Below are 7,084 nucleotides of genomic sequence, written 5' to 3' on the forward strand. Positions count from 1 at the left end.
TGGGGCTTTCACTTCACTGGCAATGTCAGAAATTGTTGACCTGAGTCACCTACAGCTCAACATAACAGCATGGCTTTACTTCTTATACTTTGTTTTTATACTTTTCTGCTGGATGGTTAAGACCAAGAGAAAGCAAGACCTATGCAACAAGAGTTGTAGCTTTTGGATTCCTGCTTTCTCTTGTATTCGTTGTTTAATCCTCAAGTTCAGAAACTGAACTTACATGTTCAGTTTTATTTTATTTTATTTTATTTTTGGCCAGGTACCAAATTTCTTTATTTGGAGGAATTAAAGAACTTAAGTAGATGTTGTGGTACAGTTTATAGAAAAGGTTGAGGTAGCCCCAACATGCATGTGCTGTCTTGGTGACATTAGCTCTCATTGTCACTGCCCCCCAGGGTATGCTTGTCAAAGAGGTACTCTGCCATGCCAGACTCAGGGGCTCCCATTTTGCGCAGGTTGGTCATGTGGTCACCCAGCTTTTTGATAGCCTTCACCTGCTCATCCAGGTAGTGTGTCTCGATGAAGTCACACAGATGGGGGTCGTTCTCATCAGTGACCAGCTTGTGCAGCTCTAGGAGGGACTGATTCACAATCTTCTCCAAGTGCAGCGTGCACTCCATCGCGTCCAGCCCATTTTCCCAGTCATCACAGTCTGGTTTCTTGATATCCTGAAAGAAGATCCAGCCACCGCTCTGGTTCTGCAGCTTCCTTAACTTCTCAGCGTGTTCTCTCTCCTCATGGGATTGGTGAAGAAAGTATTTGGCAAAGTTCTTCAAAGCCACATCATCGCAGTCAAAGTAGTAAGACATGGACAGGTAGATGTAGGAGGCGTAGAGCTCCAGGTTGATCTGGTGGTGGATGGCAGCCTCAGCGTCCTGCTGGTAGTTCTGGCGCACTTGTGAGGGTGAGGTGGTCCTCATGGAGGTGGCGGGCAAGGCTGGGCTGCAGCGGTGGTGTGGGCGGGCGAGGGCGGGCTCCATTCAAGCACTGTTGAAGCAGGAGGCCAAGGCGATGCTTGGTGGAGAACCTCAGTTCTTTATATGTTCTCCATAGTAATGCTTTTGCTGAAAACATTTTTTTCCCAAATTGTGAGTTTGCCTCTACTCTGTTGTGGTTTCTTTTGCTGTGCAAAAGCTATTTAATAAGATGAAATCCAGTTATTCATTCTTTGTGATAGTTCTTGTGCAATCAAGGTTTTAGTCAAAGTCTTCACCTACACCAATAATGTCTTTAAAGTTTTACCTATTCTATCTTCCAGCAGATTTAATGTTTCTGCTTTAATATTTAGATCTTTCATCCATTTCAAATTTAGTTAAGTGTGTGGTGAAATATATTGGCCCAATTTTAATCATGTGCACTATCACTTTTTCCAGCATTATTTATAAAAGGTATTATCTTTCCTCCAGTTAATTTGTTTGGCAAGTTTGTCAAAGTTAAGGTAGCTGGATGTGTTTGGAGTTGCTTCTGAATCTTTTAATCTGTGCCATTGATCTTCAGTCTGTTTTTATTTTGTCAGGACCATGTTCCTTCTACCATGTGAGGTTTATAGTGTGATTTCAAGTCAGGGACTGTGTTCCCCGGACTTGCCTTTGTTGCCCACAGTTGCCTGTGCTATTCTAGATCTCTTCTGCTTCCAAATGAATTTTAGGGTTGTTTTTTCATAATTCTGTGAGATGTGCTTTTAATTTTGTGATTGCATTAAATCTGTATAATAGTTTTGGGAATATGATCATTTTTACTATATTGGTTCTTCTTATCCAAGAGCAAAGGATAGCTTCCCATTTTTTGATATCAGCTTCAACATCCTTTCTCATATCATAATTCTCAATGTAGAGGTATTTTACATTGTTCATTAGATTGATTCCCATTTATTTATGGGAGATGCTATTGTGAAAGGTATTGTTTCCCTAATTTATCTCAGTGAGTTTATTATTCATGTACAGGAAGGCTATTGACTTTTTTTTTTTTTTTGCTGTACCGGGGATTGAATTCAGGACCCTGTGCTTGCCAGGCAAGTGCTTATTCTACTAAGCTATCTCCCCAGTCCCAGGCTATTAATTTTTAACCAGCCATACAACTGAATTTGCTTATTAAATCTAGCAGTTTTTGAGGTCTTCTATGTAGAGTATCATGTCACATACAAATAATGATAATTTAACTTCTTTTCTTATTATTCCTTTTTATTTCTTCCTCTTGTCTAATTGCTCTGGCTAAAATTTCCTGGACCATATTGAATAAGAATGAAGACAGTGGACATCCTTGTCTTGTTACTCATTTTAGAGAGAAAGTTTTGTTTTTATTCATTTTGTATGATGTTGGCTATTCGTTTGTCATATATGGCTTCTATCAGACTGAGATAAAGATGATCTATTCCAGTTTTCCAAAGGATTTGTTATGAATTGATGCTGACTTTGTCAAAAGTCTGCATCTATTGAAATGATTGTATGATTTCTGTCTTTGGTTCTGCTAATTTGGTGTATTACTTTCATTGATTTGTGTATGTTCAACCATCCCTATATCCTTAGGATGAATTCTACTTGGTGTATATGGAGTATAATCTTGATGACTTGTTGCATTCTGTTTCCTGATATCTTATTGAGAATTTTTGCATCTAATTTCATTAGGGAGATTGGCCTGGAATTCTCTTTCTTAGTTGAGCTCTTCTCTGTTTTTGGTATCAGGGTAATGCTTGCTTCCAGGAATGAATCTGGGATTATTGCTTTCCTTTCATATCAATAAAGTGCTTCAGAAGTAGTGGCATTAGATCTTCTCTAAATTTCTTGTAAAATTCAGCAGTAAATCCATCAGGGCCTGGGCTTTTCTTTGTTGGTAGGTTTTTAATCACATCTTCAATTTCATAGATTGATATTCATTTGTTTAGGATTTTTATATCTTCTTGATTCAGCTTTGGTAATTCACATGTATATAGGAATGTGACCATTTTTTTTCTGTGTTTTCCATCTTGTAAGAGTAAATATTGATGATCTTATGAATTTCTATAGGATCTGTAGTGATTTTGCCCTTTTCATTCCCAATTGTGTGCATTTGAGTTTTTTCTTTCCTGTTTTTGATAAGGTTGAATAAGGGTTTGTTGATTTTATTTAATCTGTGAAAGAAACAACTCTTCAGTTCATTGAGTTTTTGTATGGTCTTTTTAGTCGCCAAAGTGTTAATTTATGTTTTGATCTTTATAATTTCCTTTCTCAAACAAGCTTTAGGCTTACCCTGTTCTGTTTTTTCTCAGAGTTTGAGATTCACCATTAAGTTGTTTATTTGTACTTGCTCTGTTTTCTGGTATAGGTATTCACTCAGGTAAATTTTCTTCTTAGGACTGCTTTCAATGCATCCCATAAGCTCTGGTATGTTGTACTGCCATTATCATTTAGTTGTAGAAATTGTCTTAAGTTTTTCTTTAATTTCATCTGTGACCCATTGGTTATTCAGAAGGATAGAATTAATTTCCATGTAGTCATGAAGTTCTTGTGGTTTCTTTTGCCATTGATTTCCAATTTCATTGCACTATGGTCTGATAATGTGCATGGGATGATTTCAATTCCTTTGCACTTAAGTATGTTCTATGAGTGAGTGTGTGGTCCATTTTGGAGAATATACCATGTGCAGCTGAGAAGAATGTGTAGTGTGATGTTGTGAGGTGAAACACTCTGTAGACATCTACTAAGTGATTATGAAGGGCTTTCCTTTATAGGTGATTTGTTTCTCTTCCCTAACTACTTTTAAGAGTTTATTCTTGTATTGAATTTCTGGAATCTTGTGATATGCCTGGCTATAGATTTATTTTGGGTCATGGATAATTGGAGTTGTACGTTCCTCTCTTATCTGTATGTCAAATATTTTTTCTCTACTAGAAAAGTCTTCTGCCGTGAGGTCTGTGAACAGTTTAATTTTCAATATCATGTGTTATCTCCTGCTTTTTCATTGACTCCAATAAATCTGAAATTATTCTTTTTGCCTCAGGTAGCAGCTCTGTATTGACTTCTCATGGTCCCTTACTATTTCAAGAAAACTTTCTTTTCATGATTGCTAACTGCATGCCTGTCTTCTATATATGAGATCTTGTCTTCACATTGGATGGCTGGGGCTGTGTCTTGTTTGAGTGTCTTCTCATTTTCTTGTCTTTAATTTAATTCCTGGGTGACACTTGTAAGTTGTCTATGCTGCACCTTGAATAAATAACTTATTCTGAGATGCAGACACAGGTCTTTATTTGTACAGTAATAAACCATGATTTTGTGAACAGACTTGCTAAAACTTTTCCAAGAAAGTAACCCAATGTCACATTAAACAATTGGTTCACTAGTTACCCACTGATGTTATATTTGCTAAAAGAATAGCAATGGACCAGCACAGGAACTGTTTTTCAGAACAAAGTGAAGATTCCTGAAAAAAATGTTGCAAGTTCATAATAGAGAAATGCATGACATGATCTTTGGATTTTGGAAAGACATAACTTGGCTTCCTATATGGGGAGGAAAAGCAAAGTAGTACTGATACTGTCAACATTACACCATGGGAGGAAGGAGACAAAAGGGAGGAAGGGAAAAGAAAAACTATAAAATGGAAATGAAGTTTTGTAAATAAGTATGGGAAGAGGAGTTGAAGGAAAGGGAGAAGCTCCGAAAAAAAAGAGGAATCAAGATATATCATAGAAAGGCACACATTCCTTATAAAGAATATGATCATTATGCATATCTAAATTTTATTAATAAACTTAATAAGAATTACACCATTATGATAAGATTGATAATGAGGCCATATGTGGCCTCTGTTTGGGTCACTTAGAATAGGAACCAGAAACCGAATTGGAATTTAAAAGAGCCTTTTATTACTGTACTCAGGGCTACCAGTCAGCTCTCATGCAGGAGAAGACCAAAGGGTGGCTGGCCCAGGAAGCAGGGGACTTTTAAAGCATGGAACCACATCTAGTTCAGTAAACAAATTCATCATCTGACACAAAATAATGTTTTCAGGGTCAGTGTGACCAATACTCAACCTAAATTTTCTGGGGGCATTGTTGTTGTTTTTGGTTATCTTGCACCAGAGTACATACAGTGTTGCATAGACCAAGGTTATAAGGAGTTAAACCCATTTAGTTTTCTTTTGACATCATCTCTGTAAGCCAACTTTGTTTACAGGAATTAGATTAGGGAGGGGAAGGAGACAGTTACTCATTACTAAACAACCTTGAACAGAGAGTGATAACACATTCCTTAGATTAGATAATAGGAAGCATAAGGGAACCTAATAGTTTTTCACAGTTACAGCACAGAATTCAGTTCACCCATTACAGCCTCACATGGTTGTAATTCCAGAGGCTGAGTCAGGAGGATCTTGTGAGTTCAAGTTCAGCCTGTGCTTCACAGTGACTTCCAGGCTAGCTTACACTACATAGTAGTGAAGAAAAACACAGTAATATTCAGACTGTCAAATTACACCATGATGATAAGAATTTTAGTAAGCTAGGCATGGTGGTGCACATCTGTAATCCCAGTACAGGAGAGGTTGAGGCAGGAGGATCCTGTAAGTTCAACATCAGTCAGGAATACATAGCAAGAGACCCTGTTTCAAAATAAACAAAGAAACAAACATTGATAGTGAATCTGCAATACAAATGAAGTCAGAAATGTTCACATTTCACAACAAAACAAAAGGCAGAGTAGATGTTGATGAATTATGCAGTGACTATGATGTCCCTTGAAACACAAAGTGTTGGCCAATGGTTGTGTTTTGCTTGATCATAAACATGCCAGGCATAGATAGTTCCATAGTTTCCAAAGAAAATAACAAGCACAAAATATCATGGAGAAATTTTCTTAGAGATTGGGACTGGAATTGATAAATGACCAATTACAACAAGGAAGGACAACATGTATCTTTCAAAAAAACTCTTCAAAAGAATTCTGAAGCAGACCATGAGCAGACAGGTGAAACATCACAAGAACCTCCTAAGACAACAGGAAGACCAGCAAGATGTCGTTTATGTCCTGCCAAAGATTACAGGCAAACAAGACACTTGTGCTGTTGATGTAAGCAGTACTTGTGTATGGAACATGCTGTTCTCACGTGTGAAAACTGCCTTAGGTGTGATTATTGAAGTGAAAATTATTATGTGGTAGAGTTTTATTTGTATTCTCAGAGCAGGTCACATAGGAATTTATTTTTGCTATTACTTTTTAGATTTAGTAAACAAACAGTTGATGTAGAAATGTTGATTGTTATTCTAAACAGTAGTACATATTTGATGTTTTATGTTATTGATATTTCATTTTTTTTGCTAAGTACACATTGCATAATATAACAGGAAGCTACTATTACAAGGCAACTCCTAGGACTGCCTTGGGTGTAATGATTGAAGCAAAGCTTATTTCTGTGGTTGGGCTTTATTTCTATTTTCCTTGTAGTTTGCATAGGAATTTATTTCTGCTGTTATTTTTTAGTTCTTATAAGCTGGTAACAATTGATGTTGAAATTATTGCTTATTCTACAGGCTCATAAAATTTAATACTTTATTTGATTGACATTTTATTTTCCTGTTAAGTACACATTGTTTAATATAATAAAACTCATAAAACTAAAATTGATAATTTATCAATAGAAACATTCCTAAAATATAAATGTAGGCATTGCACACACCCATAATGCAACTTTTCTAAAAAATTTCTGCGATCCTTATGAGACGAACTGGTACAAGGGCTCCTTTCTTTGAGAGGCACAAATCCTGGTGGCCACTGCCTTTGTGTGGGGCATCCGAGCCTTCCCCTGTCCTTATGCAGTGAGAGGATGCCCCAGACACTCTGAGCACGGATGGTGCGGTGAGGGGGGCAGGTGTGTGGAATTCTCCTGATGTCTGCCCTTGGGATGAGGAGGTATCATGAAGAATCCCCCTGGCTTACCTAGGGGCACTTACCAAGGGTCCCTGACAAAACTGAAGCATCTGCTCCCCTTCCTGCAAACTTGCTTCTTGCAAGAGGGACGAAAAAAAGAGATGTAGAGAGAGCTCACAGGGGCCTGATTCGTTCTCCTCCTCATGACACTTCTTCATCTTCTTCTGCTCCCAGACTCT

The 7,084-nt window shown here is 37.5% G+C and overlaps 1 protein-coding gene and 1 pseudogene across 4 annotated transcripts in view; one reads left to right on the forward strand and one right to left on the reverse strand.

Moving 5' to 3' along the window:
• Positions 1-7,084, forward strand: part of Ano2 (anoctamin 2) — a 372,934-nt gene that overhangs the window by 252,400 nt on the left and 113,450 nt on the right. The window lies entirely within an intron of this gene.
• LOC105743863 lies at positions 266-926 on the reverse strand (annotated as a pseudogene).

The sequence above is a fragment of the Octodon degus genome, unplaced genomic scaffold (genome assembly GCF_000260255.1).
Source record: "Octodon degus isolate 3935 unplaced genomic scaffold, OctDeg1.0 scaffold00178, whole genome shotgun sequence".
Lineage (NCBI taxonomy): Eukaryota > Metazoa > Chordata > Mammalia > Rodentia > Octodontidae > Octodon > Octodon degus.